A 22,893-nucleotide genomic window follows, 5' to 3' on the forward strand; every position below is an offset into this window, starting at 1 on the left:
TAGCATAAACATAGTTCCACCACTAAAACATTTAAGACTGATTATTCAATGCAATTTGTTCACGTACACATATCTCGGATAATGATTATAAATGCTGAAGAATATTGTGTTGCTGATTGACAGATATGAGACATTAGCTAGAAAACAACAATCCTTTTAGAGCTGTTTAAGTAACTTTAAAGAAAGTTTAATCATGCTCTCATTAAATGGGGAAGGTGGCTCACTATCCTTGCTAGTTACAAGGCACAGTGCTGATGCAGGTATTAAAGTATTAAACTCAGTTACATAATTTCTCATTATAATGTAGAAGTAAGGAAAAAGTAGTAAGATGAATACTGAGACCGAAGTCATTGCAGGATTAGTTCTTACCGTAAGCCTGGTGTGGCAATTGATTTATATGGAGGGCTAGTCTGGATAAAATAAACTACACTGCTTAGATGTTGAAAAGCCCTCGGAGGACCAGCTGCTGTAAATATTCACATTGGTTCTTTGGGCATCTCAACCCCAGTCAAGCACGATTACAACACAAGACATATTGTGCAATCAAGCCTTAATAAGATGTATGAACAGTGTCCCCATATTATCAGAAAAAATATCAATTAGCCAAAACATGTTGTGTTTTTTAGTCCTCTTTCCACCTGGCTGTCCTTCATCTGAACAACTGATTGTAGAAAGCACTGATCATGGGCACTGCTCATAATGGCCTCCCCTCAGAGGACATCCTCCTGCTTGTGTTAGTGCAGACCTGCTGACTCAATGCATACCAATTTCCTTTGTGGAATTAATTTACACAGTGTCACTTTTAAGATCCTCTTCCATTGCTCTGCATGCCATCCCCAATACATTTTTTAAAGAGGTCATAGAAACTCTGGATACTGCTCTCTTGACAATTGTGAACAAGGCTTGTATTACTGGTTTTGTCCATGGCTATTTTAAACAGGCTCTTCTGATGATGCACAGTCTTGTGCCTGTTCTTCACAATAATTGCAGACCAATATACAATTTACGTTTCGTTTCTACAATCCTGGAACCACCGGTCAAGTACAAATTCAATTTGTGTAGCACAGTTCATACCAAAGCAGTACTTTAGAGACACAAGCAACACACAAAAGGTCAGTGTAAGAGAGAAAATATACAAAAATGTGAACAATAATAAAAACTCAAATAAAGTCAAGTCAAGTCAATTTTGTTTGTGTTGTGTTTACACAATTTACAGAATACAACGTTGAAAGAGGACAACAGAATTATAACGGAATTATGAAATATATGAAGAATATGATGAGGAGGATGCCAAGCAGTGTCCAGACGCCACCGGAACAGCCCAGGACACGAGCCACGCAACCACCATCACCATGTAGACAAAAACACACACACACACACACACACACACACACACAAACACACAACCACTGATATGAAAGCAAGGGTTCCATCAATTCTCCTTCTCATTATTCAGTAATCAATCATACACATCACATCTGCCCAATCACACAGAGAGAGGGGGGGGGGGCGGCAATACCTTGCTTAATTAGGTACTATATGCCACAAAAAATGTATATATATATATATATATATATATATGTGTGTGTGTGTGTGTGTATATATATATATATATATATATATATATATATATATATATATATATATATATATATATATATATATAAAACAACATATAGCTGGTAAGAAATTTACCTTTGCAGATAGCTTTATAAAAAAACAACTTCCCATCCTCTTTATATCCCATTTTTTTAACCTTTTATTTACCCAGGGTAGTATGTAGAGCAAGTGTGCTCTTTTTCAGCAACATTCTGCTGCACATTCACACTGTCCTACACATTCACCCCTGGGAGCTGCCCAGTACAACCACAGTCTTCACTGATGGCCACTGAGTAGCTCCACTTGAACAGTCGCTTGAGGGGGTAGGTGCCTTGCTCAAGGGCACATTAGCCATGGGTATTGAGGGATGGAAGAGTACCGTTTATTTACCCCCACCCCCAACAACATTTTGCTGCCAGTCTGGGGATTAAACTGGCAGCCTTTCGGTCACAAGCCTGCTTCTTTGTCCTTTAGGCCACGGCTGCCTATCTGACATGTCCAATTCCAAGTTCTCCTAAAATCCCACCACTGACAACCACTATGGTGGTTGGGGAGGTGAAGACTCCACATGCCTCCCCTGACATGCATGACATCCTGCTCTTTTCTACACTTCTCACCCGTCAGATGAGGGTTTATTTGGGGGATGTAACACAGGCGGAGGCTCATGGTGTTTCCCCCAGCTCCTCCCTCAACCCCACAGGCACCCCTCTTACCTGTAAGAGGTGGGATGCATTTTCTCTGCCAGCTCTCCGCCCAGTAGCATTACCGTTTGGACATTAAACCCCAAAAACCTGTGATTTTTTTTTTTTTTTTAGCAAAAATTATTAAGTTTATCATCACAATTTGTCTCTTTTGGCCTGCTGTTACCCCTTTTCCCTAGCTGCTTTTAATTTAAAAAAAATAGATGTTCACAAAACATGGATTTCATTGCTCGAGCACCACGGACACTTTGGGACCAAATAAATAAGCATCAAGGTGGCCATTTTAGTTTAATATGTTTTCAAGGCAGACTCCATCATCTTCCACTGGCATGTGGCTTTGTGTAATAAGCTGTGTTTGGATTAAGCGTTGTTTGAGCTTTACAGCATACTTTTTTCTATCTCTGTAAACATTGACTTACACTTTGACACATGAACAAAACAGATGAGCCAAAATATACACATATTAGGCATATATGCATAATGATTAATGGCATTTTCCCTCGGAAAAGGAAGTGATTTTTTTTTTTTGGCTCTCAGACAATTTGGCCATGGATGGCTATGAGTTCCTATACATAGCGAAACAATACACTGTCAAAGATGGTGGTGGGAATAAAAAACGGTAGGCATTTTTGCTAAACATATTCAGTGCACTGGAAATTTGATCAACAATATGTCAGAAGCAACCTTCCTGCCTCATTTGTAATTCTGACATCTCGTTTGCTTTCAGTGATGCTATGCATATTTGTAAACCAACCAAATGCATAACTTGCACCACGATATGCTCTTAAATGTTCTCCCACATCGCCACCTATTTGTCTTTGTTACACTTGTAGCAAAGTGTTCACAGAATTTAGTTAGCCAATGTTAGCTAGTTCCTCAGAAGTGCATATCGGTCAGATGTGGGTGATGTACGCCGTGATACCTGTGTGTAATCCCATCTCAAGAATGAGTTTACATAGATTTCCATAGCAGACGAATTTTATTTAATTTAATTTATTTATTTACCCCCCCTCCCCTTTTTTTCTCCCCAATTTTCCCGGTCACTGCTCCAACCCCTCTGCCGAGCCGCCACAGGCCTCCTCCGATACATGTGGAGTCGCCAACCACCTCCTTTCACCCGACAGTGAGGAGTTTCACCAGGGGGACATAGCACGTGGGAGGACCACGCCACCCAGTTTCCCCTCCCCCCCGAACAAGTGCCCCGACCGACCAGAGGAGGCGCTAGTGCAGCAACCAGGACACATGTCTCTAGGGACGCCTGACCAAGCAGGGAATAACACTGGGATTCGAACTGGCGATCCCCGGGATTGGTAGGCAATGGAATAGACTGCCACGTCACCCGGACGCCGAGGATTTTTACATAGAAGGGGATCATTTCCATCAGGTGGGGGTATCTCTTGTCGGAGAACACCAGACTACCGGTGTTGAGCCATACCTGTCTCCCTTTACAGGGACAGTGTGTGGGGTTGACACACAACGTCATTCCTTCAGTCAGCGCTAATGCTATTAAGCTAACATCAGTAAGGCGCTAACACGTTTTACATAGTGAGTTAACTTTGAGTCTAGCAAAACGCAGGCTATGCTGGCTTTATTTATGAAACAAACTGCGTCGAGCCCGTTGTCTTTTCTCTTTTGAATTGCCACAGTAGTGCCTCTCAAGTCTTTTCATCTTCAAGTTTATATGTCCCCCAATGCTATGCCCCCTCCCCCGATAGGTGTACTGTTGCTGCTAGTTGTAACATGCTCTGTGTTTATAGTGTACCTGTGTTTTCCTGCAGTGTTTGACTTCCAGTCAACTCATCAATCAATGGTCCATTAAAAAAAAAGAAAAAAAAGGCATGCCCATAATTCTTGAGCGCCAGCTAGATGTGGTAAAATCGTTGGTGCTTAAGCTCTCTTTATTTAGAGGAACCACTGGTAAAAGGGTGTCTTAATGATTTATTGCACCTTCAAGCTGTTCTTCACGTTCCCTGAGTGACTTTTGAATGAATTAAAGTCACTGGAAAGGAATATTAAATATTTTACAAACTGCTGTGCAGCATATCAGAAAAAGCTGTAAATGGGGGAATACAGGGAATAACATCCATGGAGGTCAAGTAGCACCCACTTTGATTTAGCAAGAACCTGACAAACAGCAACAATAGCATTGTTTTATCAGAGTTGATTTAGAGGCAGTTTTCCATGGCACCTGTATCTCAAGACAAACCTTTCACCAATCTACAAACAACACAAAGATGACTAAGACATTCTAAACAATTAAAACATTATTGACTGAAGTTTTACCTATTAGTCACAAACATAATGGTAATAAGTCTATGTCTGTTCATATCTCATGTCTTTGTACAAGGGGTGGCCATCCTGGACCTATCTACATCAATACACTCTTGAGGACGCAAAGATCAAAATTAAATAATGGGGAAATAAATACTATGCTATGGATGTACAGGAACACTAAACTTAAAACGGATGTTTCTTCCGATGTTCGCTATAAATTTCAGTTTGGCAGATGATTAGTGAGGCAAAACTGTACCAAAATGACCTCACCTACAATGTTTGTGTGTGTGTGTGTGTGTGTGTGTGTGTGTGTGTGTGTGTGTGTGTGTGTGTGTGTGTGTGTGTGTGTGTGTGTGTGTGTGAGTCATTACAAGAAAAGAAAAGTGTAATCGTGTGTCATGCTTAGACGGATTACTTGTAAAACCCCATATCTTAATCTATTTTTTTTATCATCTTAAGAGTGTATATATTCTCAGACAGTCATTAACAAGTACACTGATGTTGGAAGCTCACTGGGATAATTTAAACACACTAAAAAAGGGGGGTCTCCGGGTAGCGTGGCGGTCTATTCCGTTGCCTACCAACACGAGGATCGCCAGTTCAAATTCCTGTCTAACCTCCGGCTTGATTGGCCTCCCCCACAGACACAATCGGCCATGTATGCGGGTGGGAAGCCGGATGTGGATATGTGTCCTGGTCGCTACACTAGCGCCTCCTCTGGTCGGTCGGGGCGCCTGTTCGGGAGGCGGAACTGGGGGGAATCGTGTGATCCTCCTACGCGCTACGTCCCCCTGGTGAAACTCCTCACTGTCAGGTGAAAAGAAGTGGCCGGCGACTCCACATGTATCGGAGGAAGCGTGTGGTAGTCTGCAGCCCTCCCCGGATCGGTATAGGGGGTGGACCAGCGACCGGGACGGCTCGGTAGAGTGGGGTAATTGGACGGGTACAATTGGGGAGGGGGGTTCACTAAGAAGAAGCATATGCCTTCCTAATGGGATGTTTGGTATTCGCTCTATTAAATTTGAGATGAAAAACAAAAGTCCGACACAATCAAAATGTTGTTACCGCTCCTTACTTGCAAATATCCCATTTATTCTCCAAATCCTTCCACAGAATACTAAACCCAACCACATTCAGAAAGCCTCACTGCCTTTACCCAACAAAACAGGTACATTTTTTCCACTGGCATAATTTTGACATAACTTACACATATGTAAAACCTTGCTAATTACATAATTTTTTGGTTATTTATCTGCTGCTCCAACTTCACCATATCAAACTTGTAACTTGGATTAAAGACAGAGCATTGTTTAATTCCCCAGAGTATTTTATAAGTGGGCTTCAGCTTGACTGCTAAAGAGCTAAAGCATTCATTATCTGCCAAAGCGAATCAAAGACAGAGGTTTTCATATTTATGAACTTGATGGTATTTAATTGGCTCCATGGGATCCCTTTCCTTATCCCCACCTCAAACACGTTAAGCTGCAAACCAAACTGTTTGCAGGGGGAGGCGTCTGATCTGGCGCGAGAGGCGTCTGATCTGGCGCGAGTCCCTCCACGCACGCTCTGCTTAACTCAGTCCTCTTACCAGTCAGCCTTTTGTCTCGAGCACTTGTCTGTGCTGTCCCTGCAATTTATTTAAAGCAAATCCAAATTATTTCACAGCTGACTTTTGTAGCAGAAAGCCAAACGCAACGAAATACCCAGCACGCATTTCTAATTTTAAATTATGATGCAACCTTTAAATGGCAGTTATCAAAGTTACACTCTTGCATTTATCTAATGTATGTAAAAGCGTTGTATGTATTTTCACGTGATTATCTTGGATTCTGTTTTTGGGCATATTTGCACTTCGAAGCTGCCCATTGTGCCATGAACTTTCATTTACATTAGTGTCGAATGCTAAGATTAATTAATAAGTTCCAATTATAAACAAGGCTATGTGGATTGTCTCCTATCTTACCGTACAAGATTAAACAAGCCTGGGACGTTGCAGAGGATGGGTTTTGCACTGGATCGGGTTCAGCTTGTCTTATGGGGTATTAGTGTCGGTGAAAATGTTAATTAGTGAAATAAAAGGCAGGTGTCATATTGCCAGTTGCCAATGGGTTGGAATAGAGAAACAGCATAGAAAAAAACATCTGCTGCTATGCTTGCCGGCAAGTCTCATTGCCTTTACCCTACAAGAATAAGGCTAGTCATAAGACCTAAAAGAATAAGAGTATAAGATCTATGTATAAAAAATATAGTATAAGATATAAGTATAAGAGAATATATAATTATAAATAAGAATATGACCTATAAGAATAAGATAAAACAAGAATTTTGTTATGGGACCTAGCTGAAATTTGGAGGTAAACTTAAAATTTAAAAAAAAATCTTTAAAATAATGTGCCTTTTTTTGGGGGGGGGGGTCCCCCCATTTTCTCCCCAATTATATCCAGCCAATTACCCTGCTCTTCCAAGCCGTCCCAGTCTCTGCTCCACCCCCTCTGCCAATCCGGGGAGGGCTGCAGACTACCACATGCCTCCTTCGACACATGTGGAGCCACCAGCCACTTCTTTTCACCTGACAGTGAGGAGTTTTGCCAGGGGGACACAGTGTGTGGGAGGATCACGCTATTCCCTCCAGTTTCCTCCCCCCCCGAACAGGCACCGACCAGAGGAGACGCTAGTGCAGACTAGGACACATATCCACATCCGGGTTCTCACCCGCAGGCACGGCCAATTGTGTCTGTAGGGACACCCGGCCGAGCCGGGGGTAACACGGGGATTCGATCGCGCGAGCTCTTTGTTGGTAGGCAATGGAATAGACCACTACACTACCCGGACGCCTGTACTTAGTTCACTTTCGCTAGATTCTCTAGTTGTCTTTCTTAAATGACTCTTGTGTTAGTGGACAGCTTTTTGATCCTAGTTTGTTTACTAGCTTTGAGCTTAGCCTAGCTTAGCAGTTAGCTCTACTGCATTTTCCGTCAAAGCAGCCTTGTTAAAATGATGGTGTGTGATGGCTGTTCTGCGGTTACAGATAGATTGTCTCTACTAGAGAGACTTGTCTGTGAGCTAGACTAGCTTCTTTCAGCTAGGATTATGTTAGACATGATGGGCACTCCAGATAGCCTTGGCCCAAGGCCTGACAGCGAACCTGCTATTGTTAGCACTGGCTCAGCCTTGTCGGCAGATGCTGTGGAGTTTGTCTCTCTTTGCCAACATGGGAAGGCTCACAAGCGCAAGCCACTGGTCGTGTGGCCTGGTCTGCAGCCACCGCTCCCAACTGCAAACCAGTGTTTGCCCCTTACCAGCCCTGTTGGTAGTCCTACCGGCCAGCTTGCCTTTCTCACTCCTCTCAACAAAGTAAAGAAACTTACCCTAATGATAATAAACGTAATTACCCATAATATCAGATTAGCTACACCAGCCTTAGTTCACTGTTTACCCAGGGACAAAATGTCCGACATAATCTTGGTGCTGGCATCACAGAGGAAGAATCAGGGAACCCAAGCACATGGCACCGCTACTTTCAGCCACATTGTTATTCATGTCAGCACATAGTGCTATAAACTTAGTGCGGATGTGGAGTCAACTTGTTAAGTTAATATGTTTAGTCAGGGAATTTCTCATAGTATAGATTATCAGACTGACAGCTTGGTCTATAAAATTGAGACCGTCTCCTTACCCTGCATTATTGCTCTCAAGCTCTCCTCTTCTTAATGTGTGAACCACAATAATCTAATAATCATTCCTACCACTGGTGGTGGTGAAATGTGCATCAAAGTGCCTAATAATCTATAGAACCAAACATCTAATGTTATAAACGGTGGACCACACATCATTCAAAGCGCCATGGAAGCAGCCACCCTGCAACCCACAAATAATAATATATATGGAGGAATGGTGGAGATGTGGTAAGCCCCAACACTCCAACAAGAGAAAGTGCCCTGCATTCAAAAGTAAGTTCAATAAGTGTCACAAAAAGGGACTTTGGGAATGTGCATGCCACTCAAAAGCTGTGAGAGAGATCACAGAAGGGGTGAAACAGCTATACTTCTTGGGAGAAGTTGGCAGAGAGACTAGTCAGGATGACTGGACTGTAAGGTTAACCATTGGTAACATACAAGTAACCTTCAAAGTCGACACGGGAGTCAATGTTGCCATTATAAATAAAGGAACATTAAAAAAGATGAGGTCTAAAACAAAATGGGGACCTCCTGAAACATGCTTCATAAGCACACAGGGTAACCTCAGATGCATAGGCTTGTTCGAGGCGACCACCAGCTAACAGGCGAAATAGTGTTCCTTTTCTGGTGTATCTGATTAGAGGAATAACAACTGCCTACTAGGCCTCCCTGAGGCGACAGAGATGGGTCTAGTGAAGCGGGTGGATCAGGTCAGTGCCAGTTTCGGATCAAGCGGCTTGCTTAAAACAGAGCCGGTGAGAATAGCCCTACAAGTGGATGCAGACAGTCAGATGAATACCTCTGCCACTCGTATCAATGGTTAAGAAAGAAATGCAGTGCATGGATAATGAAGGCATAATTGAGGTTACTCAACCAACAGAGTGGTGTGCCGATATATTGCTAGTGCTCAAACCCAACAAGAAAGGGGTTCGTTGCTGCAGACCTCCTGAAGCTAAACCAAGCGGTGAAACATGAAAAAGTATATAGTGCTCACCATGGAGGATAGAATTCCAAGGCTTGCTGGGTCAAAGGTGTTCACATCATTGGATACAGCAAACGGGTTCTACAAGATCCCCCTGCATAAGGACAGCAGAATACTCTTTATGTTCATCACCCCATTTGAGACGTACACCTTCCATCGTCTCCCATTTGGGATACGCTGCTGGATTTTTCCAAAGGAAACTGGCAGAAACCTTGACAGGACTTGAGGGTACACAGGTCTATATGGATGACATACTCATACATGAAATAAACTGCGGAAATCCACGACCAGCACCAAGCAGATGCACTGAGTGTCATTGAAGTAAAATGACTCAAACTGAACAAAGCTAAATGCAGGTTCAAACAGAAACAACTCCACTTCTTTGATCACATCCTTGGAGACAGGCATCAGGCATCAGATGTGACCCAGACAAAGTCACCGGAATTAAGAACTTTCCCCAGCCCCACAATCTGACAGAGCTATGTTCCTGGAGATGGTGAATCATCTGGCAAAGTATGTTTTGGTGCTTTCCATCGTGGGTAATCCACTTTATGAGCAGCTGAAGGCAAAGGCAGAGTGGTTGTGGGAGCCCGCACAGCATATGGCATTCCTCAAATTTAAAACTGCACTAGCCACTGTCCCCATACTCAGCTTCTATGACATCACCAGGCCTACTGCCGTGTCAGCAGCCACCAGCAGCTATGGGCTGGGAAGCGTGCTGCTCCAGCAGCATGGGGACAACTGGCAGCCATGGCCTACGTTTCCAGACATCACGGCAAAAGTAAAGCTGTGTGCATTCTGTAGAGAAAACAATAACGGAGAAAAGAGCCATTAATGTCAAATGATCTCCGATCCAGACCATGACAGAAATTTGCCATAGACCTATGTAAGATTAAAAAGCAAAATGACTTGATAGTGTTTGACCATTACTCTAGATATCTGGAGATTCTAAATCTGCCAAGAATGTCTATTGTCAGGTAGTGGCTAGGCTGAATGCTACATTTGCAAGTTATGGCATTCCTGAGGCGTTAGTGAGTGATAATGTGCCCCAACTAGCTTCAGCAGAGATGAGGACGTTTTGTAGAGACTATGACTTTATCCATGACGTCAAGCCCACACTACCCTCAGAGCAATGGAAATGCAGAGTGCTGTCCAGATAGCAAACAGGATTTTAAGACAGGAAGACCCCCTCCTCGCTAGGGTGATATACAGATCCAGACCATCCTCTTCTACTGGAGCCAGCCTGCTGATGGGCAGGACAGTCACAACCGCCTTACTCACCTTGCAGGACAATCTGAAATTGAAATGGCGCAACAAGGATGAAATTAAACAGGCCAACGCCACAGCCAAACAGAGGCATGCACACTACTACAAACATGGGGATGGGGTGAGGATTCTACCCCCACTGAGCCCAGGGGACACTGTGCTCACAACATTGGATGGATGAAAGTAATGGAGAATGCCAGCCATTGTTCATAGTCCCAGCTCCGCTCTCAGGTCTCACATAGTGACAATAGCTCAAGGTAAGTTCTACAGAAAGAACAGGTGCAAGCTGTTGGCCACACTCACAACACCCATATCCGTCTGCAAGGGTCATGACTGGGTCAGTCCTGAAGAGGATAAGAGAACTGAGGTGACCCGAGCAGCAGAGATGCCAGTCTCTCTCACACAGGGGACTAATACTGTTACTCGCTCTGGCAGAGTGAATGAAGCAGCTACCCGTCTGGATTTGTGAAGTCTAAGGACTGTGAGAAATGTAATTAGAGAAAAAAGGGGAGGATATGACATGTATATAATAGCATTAAAATGTTTCAGTTGAGTTGTTAACTTCTTAAATAGAAAATGTATACCCTATACCTGTCAGGAGTAGGTTGAACAGAGAACAGCATTATACAAAGGTTTATATTGTATTTGCCATTTCTCTTAAAGAGTCCGTAAAAGAAAGGAAATGTTTATCATTTTAGTTTTGAAAATATTAGAAAATGTACATAGTATAAAGCCATGTGGGTTACTAAACTGTGAAGCTAATTATGTTTACAATAAACGTTCAGGGAAACATTTGAGTTTATCATCTTAGAAGGGGAGATGTAATGAATGCAAGTTAAGACCAGAGGGTTGTGTCACTTTATTCCCTTGACATGGACTACACGTATCTAATGGAGTAGGACGTATGCAGAAGTGTTGCTCAGCGTTTTGTGTTGTACATGTGGCGGTCCGGTAAACAGCAGACACAGAAGAACAGAATTTTGATGTCAGCTCATTCCGTCACGAGAGCATTCTTATGTTAATCAGATAGACATCGACAGACATTACAGAGGTGTGCAGTTCAAGTGCAGTTAGAAGCAGTTTTACTAATTTATCGATCCTAATTAAAATATCACTCCTCTGGACCTGCTGAATAAAGGTTAGAAGGGGGAGAGGGAGTGGACAGTAGGCAGTCTCATGGTTCAAATGGGAGGGGAGTGAGGGTAAGAACTCGCTGCAAGCCAACATCACACTCCCACATGCCAGAACTCACTACAAACCGCTACAAGCCACTGCAGTTAGGGTGCACCAAACAACCCCGCATGCACCCCACTGGCTGCTGTAGCTGAAGTCCCTTACAGGGGTCAGTGTTAGAGCAGAGCAACTAAATGCAAAAAAACAAAATTAAAAAAAAACCTTGTTGGCAACAACAGTTGAGGTGGACTAAACTTTCTCGTGAAAAGGCCCATCTTTCCGCGATCAAATCAGTGTCGGCCTGCTTTTATTGTTCAGTTTTGATGATGATGATGATGACGATGATGATGATGATGATTTGTTCATGATGATGATGATGATGATTTCAAGTAGGCTTAAATGTGTTGTGTTGGCTTGCACATTTTGTTTCTCTGTTGTTCGTGTACCTCCCGCTCCTGTGGAAGATGTCTCCTGTCGTATCTTGCACATACATCACATTTCCTCCCCTGTCTGTTGTTATTCTACAACATGTTTGTGATTTTATTAATGTTTAAAGCTGCACCCAGACATATGTGAAGCTACCACCCTGCCTGTTGTTCAGCAAAAATTGAATTTGAATGGGCTGTCATGTAACAGTCTCTCTGATTGGCAGCACACCACACATAACCACACTGAGGGAGCAGTCGTGTCGCTGCCATCCTATGGAGAAAAACAATCGCCACAAACAAAGAAACAGAATGGCTGTCACCCAGTACAACTCGGCTTACTTTAGTCATACCAAAGAGCCATTCAAGGATGCGCCTCCGTAGCCGAATGGTTAGAGCGCATACCACATGGCCACGTGGTCACAGCCGTCGCTGGGTCGAATCGAGTCGGTGACCTTTGCTGCATGTCATACCCCCCTCTCTCTGCCCACTTCCTGTCTGGAAAATACTTTAAAAAAAGAGCCATTCACAACAACCGAATAGTTTCTGGATGACGCTAATAGGACCACAGGTTAAGTTTCATGGGCATCGGACTTCGCATTCATGATTTCCATCCATCCATCCATTATCCAAGCCGCTTCATGTTTTGTTTTGTTTTTGTTTTTTTTAATACGTGCCACACCCAAAATGTTATTGGCCAATAGCGGCCAAACTATCAAGAGCAACAAAATTACGTGCACAAACTTTGGTCACGGTACCCCTTCAGATGACAAATTCCAAATTTGGTGATGATGATGATGAGAGAGAGAGAGAGAGAGAGAGAGAGAGAGAGAGAGAGAGAGAGAGAGAGAGAGAGAGAGAGAGAGAGAGAGAGAGAGAGAGAAAGAGCAAATACAGTTATCAAGCCAAGACAGAAACAATGCCATATTGATTTTTTTTCAATAATTATATATATATATGTGTGTGTGTGTGTGTGTGTGTGGGTGTGTGTGTGTGTGTGTATGTATGTGTGTGTATGTATGTGTATGTATGTGTGTGTATGTATGTATGTATATGTATATTATGTATGTATGTATGTATGTATGTATGTATGTATGTATGTATGCATGCATGCATGTGTGTGTGTGTGTGTATATATGTGTGTGTGTGTATGTGTATATGTGTGTGTGTGTGTGTGTATGTGTGTGTATGTATGTGTATGTATGTGTGTGTGTGTGTGTGTGTGTATGTATGTATGTATGTATGTATGTATGTATGTATGTATGTATGTATGTGTGTATGTGTGTGTATGTATGTATGTATGTGTGTATGTGTGTGTATGTATGTGTGTGTGTGTATGTATGTGTGTGTGTGTGTGTGTGTGTATGTATGTGTGTGTATATATATGTATGTGTGTGTGTGTGTGTGTGTGCGCGCGCGCAGACATATGTGTGTATATGTGTATATGTATGTATTTTCTTTGTTTGATTTTCTATAGTTTTTGATAGAGGGTACATATTTTAGTAAGCACTAGCTGGTGGCACAGTGTCCGGGGATACGTTTTTATTTATTTTTGTTTTTCTGTTTTTTTGTCTTGCTGGCTGCATATTTAAGATAATTCCGCCTACAAACGCAGGGTGTCTTCAGTTGCTGGTTGGTGAAGTCATTGAGTATTTCCGTATATTTTGGTGTGCCAAAAGCTCTCCGTATGGCTGAACACGTTGCCATGGGTGAATGATTCAGCCCGTAGAGAGTCGGGTTGTATTTAATTGCCCTTTTGCCATCAGTGGTTGGAACCAAGCTCAGTGTGTGAGTTGACCCCCTGACGTGAGGTGGTAGAACGAGAGCACGCGCTGACACTTCTCCCTCTGGATCGATCATTACAAATGAAAGATGCTGTTCCTGCTCATCTGTCTCATCCCGTTCCACTGAAGCGACTACGATATTGAACTCTCGAAATGACTTTTGAAATGGTTGATGCATTGTCAGTAACAGTAGCGTCAGGTGTGAGTCCACATCCTGAATGGATTCCCTGCAGTAGTGCTGCAGTGCGGCTGTAGGCGTGAGGACTGTGGAACTGTCTGCAAGCAAAAGCGCCCGATTCACATTCTAGTCTGTCTGCTTGTATCCAATGTGTACAGTGACTCCCATGTAACTTTTTTGTGTGTTTTTTTTTTAGTTGACCAGATATCTGCAGTGGTGCAAACATATACACTTACAAAGTCTCCTTCAAATTTGCTGTTTTATTATTGAGTTCGTCATCGGTTCTTCTCCAATGTGTCTCCCTGCACGTTAGCACCTTGGCGAAGTCGCTGTACCAACTCTATAAAGGATTCATGCTCACCAGTGGCCAACGGGTGCATGCCTTTAGTGACAAAGGATTGTGACAAGACAGTCAGTTGTATTGTGTGTCACTGGACCACGTTCAAACAGAGTAGTTTGTATGAGGTCGTGTTTTGTTTTGTTTTTTTCCCCACTGGAACATTTCTTTTTGTGGTCATCAAATTCCTTTATTTTGTCAGGGTGTCTTCGTTTCAAGTTGGTTTCAAAATCTGATGTGGCTGCGAGAGAGCCACAGATACTTTTTGTTAGTGCACAGCTAAAACTCAGTCTCTAACTTTTCGTTTGGGATCTGCTTCACGACTTGGAAGTATTTCCCATCCAGTACTGCACATTCAAGCATCGGTGTGGCTTCTTCTGCAGGTGTAGCAGATGATGGTGCAGCCTGGCCAGGCTCTGATGGGTTGTTGCCACTCATCCCCTCAGATGGCTGACTTCTACCTAAAGACAAAAAAAAGAAGTATAAATATATCATTACATTGATTAGGCCTACCAGTTGCAAGGGAAAACCAAAGGCATTAAAAAACACTAACAATTAACAAGGTGGACACTAAAACGCAGTCATTTATTTGTTACTTAAGCGTTATCCAGGAATGGAGTCAAGTCACTTTGAATTGTATGAACTCTCTGTGATCCATGTTGTAAAACGTGTTGTACAAAACATATGAACAGCATTTAGCTTTAAAGATCAGAATGAAAGATTAGTCATTGATACATGACTTGCTTTTTTAAAATCTATGAGTTTGCCCCCCTCCGTTGTATTTGGCCAATTTCTCCACTCTTCCGAGCCTTCCCGGTCGCTGCCCCACCCCCACTGCCGATCCGGGGAGGGCTGCAGACTACCACATGCCTCCTCCGATACATGCGGTGTCTCCAGCCGCTTCTCTTTTCACCTGACAGTGAGGAGTTTTACCAGGAGCACGTAGCGCGTGGAAGGATCGCATTACCCCCCGAACAGGCTCCCCGACCGAAGGAGGCGCTAGTGCAGCGATCAGGACACATACCCCCATCCGGCTTACCACCCGCAGACACAGCCAATTGTGTCTGTAAGGGGTAATACGGGGATTCGAACCGGGGACCACGTGTTGGGAGGCATCAGGAGAGACCGCTATGCTACCCGGACGCCCTCTTTTTTCTTTTTTCTTTTCTTTTCTTTTTTTTTTACCTGAATATTAACCTGGCCACCCGCTACCATAGCAAACAGTGTACGTTTTATCCTTATCCTCAAGACGGCTGCACAATCTGTTTACCTGAAAACTATTGGGAATGGCCACTATAAAACGCCTAAATGTAGCTCTATACATTAATTTTGCCCAGAGTTACAGACGTTACTAACAATTAATCTCGCTAATGAAGCTGTCCACGTTCCAGGCTGCCTGAGCGCGTCTGTAGCGTTAGCTGCTATGCTAACATTACCAGCTAGAAAGTATATTTGCCAGTTCTAGAACACACGTGTTTGCTAATTGCGCTTTTGTTCTGCTGTACTTCAGTCATTCAGGAAGCTTGCCTTAGCATACAATATCTCATATTTGGATTTCATCCCTTTATCTTAGGGGATATTTGCACCAAATACAAAATCAATTCCTTTCCTCAAGCTACTGGTCACAAGGAACACAAAGGAAATAAAAATGCGTCTTACTTGAGAATAATATAACATATTACGTAATGTATTTAAGTATTTCAAATAGGCAAAAAAGCTGTTAAAGTATTTTGCAACAAATTACATCTTGGTTTTTTTTCTCCCCAGCAAAATACAAATTACAATATGATCAAAAGTAATTAAATACATATTTCAAATGCATTTAATTGAAATAAATGCTGCCCATCTCTGCCCTGCATGCCTGCATGGCGGCGGTGGACAGGGGGAGCACCTTTCTGTATATACCACGGCAGGCATCATATGGGTTAGACAGTGTTCCCACCAGACACCCGTCTTTAACTGGCTACCCTTCTTTTCTCACCGGTGAACCAGCGCTTCCATCGCCCTCAACTTATACGGGTACTCTGTATACCTGTTTTCAGTGCCCAGCACTTCACTTGTTCAAGAGTTTAAGAAATTTAAACTTTGCTTTAAAGTGTGCAGCTTCAGCCATTGCTAATTATCAATATCCCTTTGAAGACTGCTACACAAATAGAATGAAGTGTGGTCGGAACTTAATGGCGAAGAGGAAGCTCAATGGAGACATAAACAAGCAGCACAGCGGAACATGTCTTGTTTCGTTATATTTGGGAAAATTAGACAGAGCAACCCTCAGTTTCTCCCCTGCTAACACGAAAGCATGCTTTAAATTTAGCCTCATCTAATTTCAGTTTATGTATGGGGTGATGGTGTTCTCTGTGATGTTTCCTTATGTAAATAATGTCATGGACCCAAATTAACCGCCGTCCTTTTGGCTCTGGTTCGCAAAGAGTTCTATGAAGAGAGATTATGATTTTAATAACAATAATAATAAAAATTATTATTATTATTATTATTTTATTATTATTTTATTATTATGGGAGTTTATGTCCATATTGCAAAAAAACAGCAATAAAGCAATAAACTGCAATAACCTGAATCAAATGATGATGGCGGCCGCATGGCTCAGGTCTTATGATGTTTCGGTAGCATCTGGATGCTGCTTGGCATCCTCCTCATCACATCCTTTTTTATATTTTATAAATCCAATAAAATATTTTCATCCTCTTCCAATGTTGTATTCTATAATTGGGTTTTATTTTGTAAACACAACATCCATAGCACATCTGTCTGTCTGAGGTTTCTCCCTATTTTATCTCCTCACTAAAGGTTTTATTTATTTATTTACTTTTTAGGGTGTTGTTCCTTATCCGATGCGAGGGTCTAAGGATGGGATGTTGCATTGCTCTAAAGCCAAATTTGTATTTTGAGATATTGCGCTCTGCAAATAAAATTGACTTAAATGTGACTTGTACAAAGCTAAAACACAGAGGAAACAGATGACAGTTTGTCACACAGCTTAAATGATATATTGTGTTACACTGCAACAGCAGAAGCATGACTCATCCCTGTGCTCATCACTTTAGTCAGCCAGGTGCTACGCAGGCGCTCACCTCAAGCATTTGCATAGCACCTAGATATGGTGCATACAGTGCCTAGCAAAAGTATTCAACCCCCTAGACAGTCATCACTAATTTCTGGTTTATAAAATATACTCACACATCTGGTCCTGAACAATATTATTGTTGTGATCCGGTAAGCTCTAACAGCATGTTCCCAAAGCCAAAATAAGTTATGGAAGAATGGATGGAGCTAAATACAGGAAAATATTGGAAGAAAACCTGTTGCAGTCTGCAGTAAAACTGATGCTTGGAAGAAGGTTCACCTTCCAGCAGGACAATGATCCTAAGCACAAGGCTGAAGCAACAAAGGCATTGCTAAGCAACAAAAAGGTGAACGTTTTGGAGTGGCCAAGTCAAAGTCCGGATCTCAACCCCATTGAAAATATGAGGCACAGACTGAAAATCACAATCCAGAGGCACCATCCCACCAACATGCAAGACCTGTACAAATTCTACCAAGAAGAATGGGCAAAAAATTACTCCAGAAGAATGTGCAAAGCTTGTACATACTTACCCCAAGAGAATCATGGCTGTTAATGCAGCAAAAGGGTACTCTACAAAGTATTGATATGTTGAGGTTGAATACTTATGCAAGCACTATATTTTAGTTTTTAATTTTTTTACAAAAAGTCACCTGTAACATAACTTATTTTGGTGTTGGGAACATGCTGTTAGAGTTTATGGGTTCACAAAAATGATATTGTTCAGGAACAGATGTGTGAGTATATTCTATAATCTAGAAATTAGTGATGACTGTCAAGGGGGTTGAATATTTTTGCAAGGCACTGTATTTATGTGGCTCTTTGAAGAACCATGATTGTGTGTGGCACCGAACGAGCACATATACCACGCATGCCTGAGGCCGGCTCTGCGCATATTCTCATAATAACATGACATAGTCACATCTAGCCTCGTAAGACAATTTGACATGCATCATATGCATGTGGCAGAAAGCTGTCAATCAGCATCTTTTGGGAATTACGAACATGCTGTATACAAATGTTTGTCTGGGGGCATGGTTTGTTCTTCATAATTCAATGTTTGAATTATCTGACATTGTGCTCTATACAGTAATTGTAGCTATTTTTTTAGACAGTATTATTTTATTATCATTATCATTATTATTTAACACTAGAACGACCAAGACGGTCATTATGACCGTTTTGGATTTTCAAAGTTTTCATAATTTTGTGAAAATAAAGATACAGACCTGCCGTTCCCTAAATGCTGCTAAAATTGCATATATCTGCATTAAAATTAGTTTTAGATCAATTGCACATAAAAGTTACGACATCATCTACCTAAAATGACCATGAGCAGTCAAAACGTCCGCTTGTAATTTGTGCATGATGGTGCGCATCGTGTCACTATTTATGACGTGTGTTGGTCGCATCATGTCCTTTGCGAAGTTCATCACTCTGTGCTAGAAACACAATAGCGTCCTCTAGTGGAGAGTAATTGTCTAAACAACATGTCTGGTCGCAGACGCACCATGACTACCACCGAGGCATTGTAGTATTTACAGGTGTTGGACAGCGGCCATTTTAGATTTTTTTTAAAAATAGTATTAAAGTTGTTAAAATGTTAATTTTGGTGTCAGTCGTTTCTTAACAGACATACTAACATATATAATGCATTAATATCTCAATTGGGTATTTATCTTGACTGAACGTAGAGTTTAAAAATTGTGGGTGGTCGTTCTATTAGTTTTTAAATTCTAGTCATTGTTTTGGACTGTTTCTATTTATTTATTTATTTATTTGCTTATTTTACAGTTCACGTTTTCAAGGCCTTGTTACGTTTGTATGAGTAGCAATATGTGTTTTCCGTTTTGATTTTTGGTAATATTTTCACTTTTTCAGTTTTGCTATTCAAGTTCGACCATGTCTCTGAAGTTTAAATTGTTTAAAAAATACTATTATAGTTGCTAAAATGTCAATTTTGGTGTTGGTCGTTTCCTAACAGACATACTAACGTATGCAATGCATTAATATCTCAATTGTGTATTTATCTTAACCGAATATAGAGTTTAAAAACTGGCGGTCATGTTGACCGCCCATGGCCATTTTAGGTAAGAATGAAATTTCAGTCGTTCTAGTTTAATGATAATGATAATGATCATGCAGTGCATTCAATGGGCCTGTCATTAAAGCTACGACTGCTACTAATAATAATACTCATATTATAATTATATCTGCTACTATTAGGATACTACTTCTACTGCTGCTACTACTTGTAATAATAATAATAATCACTATATATTACAAGAAGTAGTGGTAGTAATAGTAGTAGTAGCCTAATAGTAGCAGATGTAGTTGTATTAGGGGTAGCACTATTAGTAGCATAGTAGCATTAATACCAGGCCCCTTAAATGCACTGCTGATTTTCAAAGTATCTACATTCATGAGCACCCCATGTTCCACTGCAGCTTATGGTTGATGACATAGTAACACTTATAAATAACGTTAACATTGTTTTTGTAACAGCAAATAACTAGTCAGCATGTACCTATATGCACATATTATTGCCATATTGTAATCACTCTCTTGCTGCCTCCCAGCTACCACACAGCCAAGTCATTACAAAGATTTGTTTGTTTTGTTTTGTTTTTATCATCATTAATCAGTCTTTAGTCATTAAGTAAACTTTCGACTGCATAAGAATGACAATTATCAGATGGAGTGATCTTCCATTAGTCAGAACCTCTGTGGGCTTTTTTTTTTTTGCTGTGCATATTTTATTTAAGAGCAAAATATCAGTCTTTCTCGTGAGCTGCATTCATTATGTATTAAAATTAAATTGATTCTCATCATTTTGCATTCTATATGTGCTTTTAAGAGGCAGAGACTTTGAGCTTTCATCATCCTAACATCTGCCTTTTGCTATAGCATATCTAGAACTGAGTTTAATCCCACTTCTCAACAATATGCTGCATCATTTCCTCTAAAAATTAATCGCTGTGATTACTTAAAGTTATGATATTTAAGGTTCATGCACACACCAATCAGTGGATAACATGACAGCTTTGTGTACTGACATCGTTTCATGTCGCTATTAGGTATACATGTGATCTATTATCAGTGGCATATTATTTTAGCTTCCAATAAATATGAAATTAATTAAGTCGTATTCCAAAGTCACAAATTCTGAGAATGTCAATTCACGTGGACTGCCCAGAGATGTACTGAAATGACAAACATGTCGGAAAGAATTGTATATAATGCCATCCTTACAAACGGGTGGGGTTGGTGTTGGGAATGGAAGTACTTTGCACGTTGTAATGAAAAAAGGCGCATACCACATCAACCTTTCATTTTCCATTTCAATCAACAAATTCTGCCATTACTCCACACCATTTACTCCCTCATTATGTTGACAAAATGGCACCATTATGGATGTAAAGTTTCTGAAAACCAACAAAACTTTCCCCAAATCAATCCTCGGTCCCCACCAGCACCAGAATGATGTCTCTAAAAATGTTGCATTGCAGGCCTCATTTAATCTGTGCCTTATAGGCTATACATTTGTATGAGAGACTGCTGAAAAAACATGATTTGGCAAGTTAAGGGACTTTTCACAGAAAATTGGAAGCCTTGCCATGCACACTATAAATAAAGCACTAATGATATTGAGCACTGATGCAAAATATTTCCAGAGGCGGCATGTTGGGGTTAGTACTCCTGCCTGTGCCCCTAACCAAGGCAATGGAAAGCACAACTGGAGTTGGTCATCAGGTGCTGCACGGAGGTTGTTCACTGCTCCTAGCTACACAGCTATGAGGGGTTAAATGCAGAGAATGAATTTCACCATGGGGATTAGCAAAGAACATCTACATCTACATTGTTGTTGAATAAAAAAAGCTTGAAAAACGCCATTAAATAATTATATTTCTCATATTCTCACTGTCATTCAAATGAATGCTTAATGCTCAAATATATCCAACCATTTTCCGTACATTGTACCCATACTGGTAAACTCTGTCATGTACATCTACCTCAGGAATGTGTGTAATTAACCAGCTAACATCTATTTTAGCATATCTGATATATTCTCTGCACCACTGCACTTTATCACCCCTTATTCTGCCTGTATATAGTCAATCCGTGTGTATGTATCTGAAGATTGTTGTTTTGCAGAAATGAGCAGTCATGAAAGTTTTAGGATAGCAAGAATGTTGTTTCTTAGGAGCGTCCTTACACACTTACACACTCCCACCAACGAACTCACTTCTTAAAGTCAAAACCTTTTAGTTTTTTGATCATCCTGAAATTGTGACGAATACATTATTATTTTATTTTACTTTTATTTTAATTTAAATTTACTCTCTGTAAACCCGGTTTTGTCAACAAAATGAATCCAGGATACGATTTGTTAAAAAGGCTACATCAGGATGCCTGACTGAAACCCAGAGGAGACAGCACATCACACCTCCACTTTGCTTAACTTCAATGGCAAACTGTGCAATTAAAGATTGTTTTGGTTATTTGATATTTTATTTTATTTTATACACATTATTTTGAGTATTTTGATCACTTGCATGTCTTGAGTAAAAGTGATTAGTCTGCATGAACTCCTGTGACGTGATATGCATCCTGGGATCTTTTGACAGTGTTTTTTGATCTATCCAAAATCTGTACTGAAGAGTTAAAGTGATAATGCTTTCTCAATCAAGAGACTGGGGTGATTAAATGATCTCGTCAACATGGCCAGGTTTATCAACTCAATTATATTTTAGTCCTGTCTTAACAATATTTTGTTTTGTTATTACCTGTATTTATATGTTTCTAATATTTGTTTTATCACTATCATTATTTCTTTAAACATACATGTTTGCTGTGAATTTATTTTGTATTGCACTTGTCAACCCAGTTTCATCATGCTCAGCCAAATGAAGCTCTCCTGCTTTCCCCATCTTTCTCCTCTACATCAGCGTTTCTCAAACCTCTCCTGGAGGACCACTTGTCCTGCATGTTTTAGATCTCTCCCTGCTCCAACACAGCTGATTCAAATGATCAACTCGTTATGAGCTCCCGAAGGTGCCTAATAACAAAACTGATCATTTAAATCAGCTGTGTTGGAGCAGGGAGAGATCTAAAGCATGCAGGACAAGTGGTCCTCCAGGAGAGGTTTGAGAAACGCTGTTCTACATGATGTCATCACACCTGTACACTGAAATCTTTGTGACCTTGGTAAAAGTCATGCTGGAGTCTTGACGATGTCATTGGTCAGCTAAAGGTTGATGTCACATATCAGAAGTTGTTTAAATATAGTGTCTCTCAATGCCAAACTGCGGTAAGATGGTGATGGTATAGTGCCTTTAATTAGTTTGATTTAGAGATGACAATAGTTTGACTGCTGTATGAACTGGAGCCGTTCCCCTAAAAACACAACGACAG

The sequence above is a fragment of the Lampris incognitus genome, chromosome 12 (genome assembly GCF_029633865.1).
Source record: "Lampris incognitus isolate fLamInc1 chromosome 12, fLamInc1.hap2, whole genome shotgun sequence".
Lineage (NCBI taxonomy): Eukaryota > Metazoa > Chordata > Actinopteri > Lampriformes > Lampridae > Lampris > Lampris incognitus.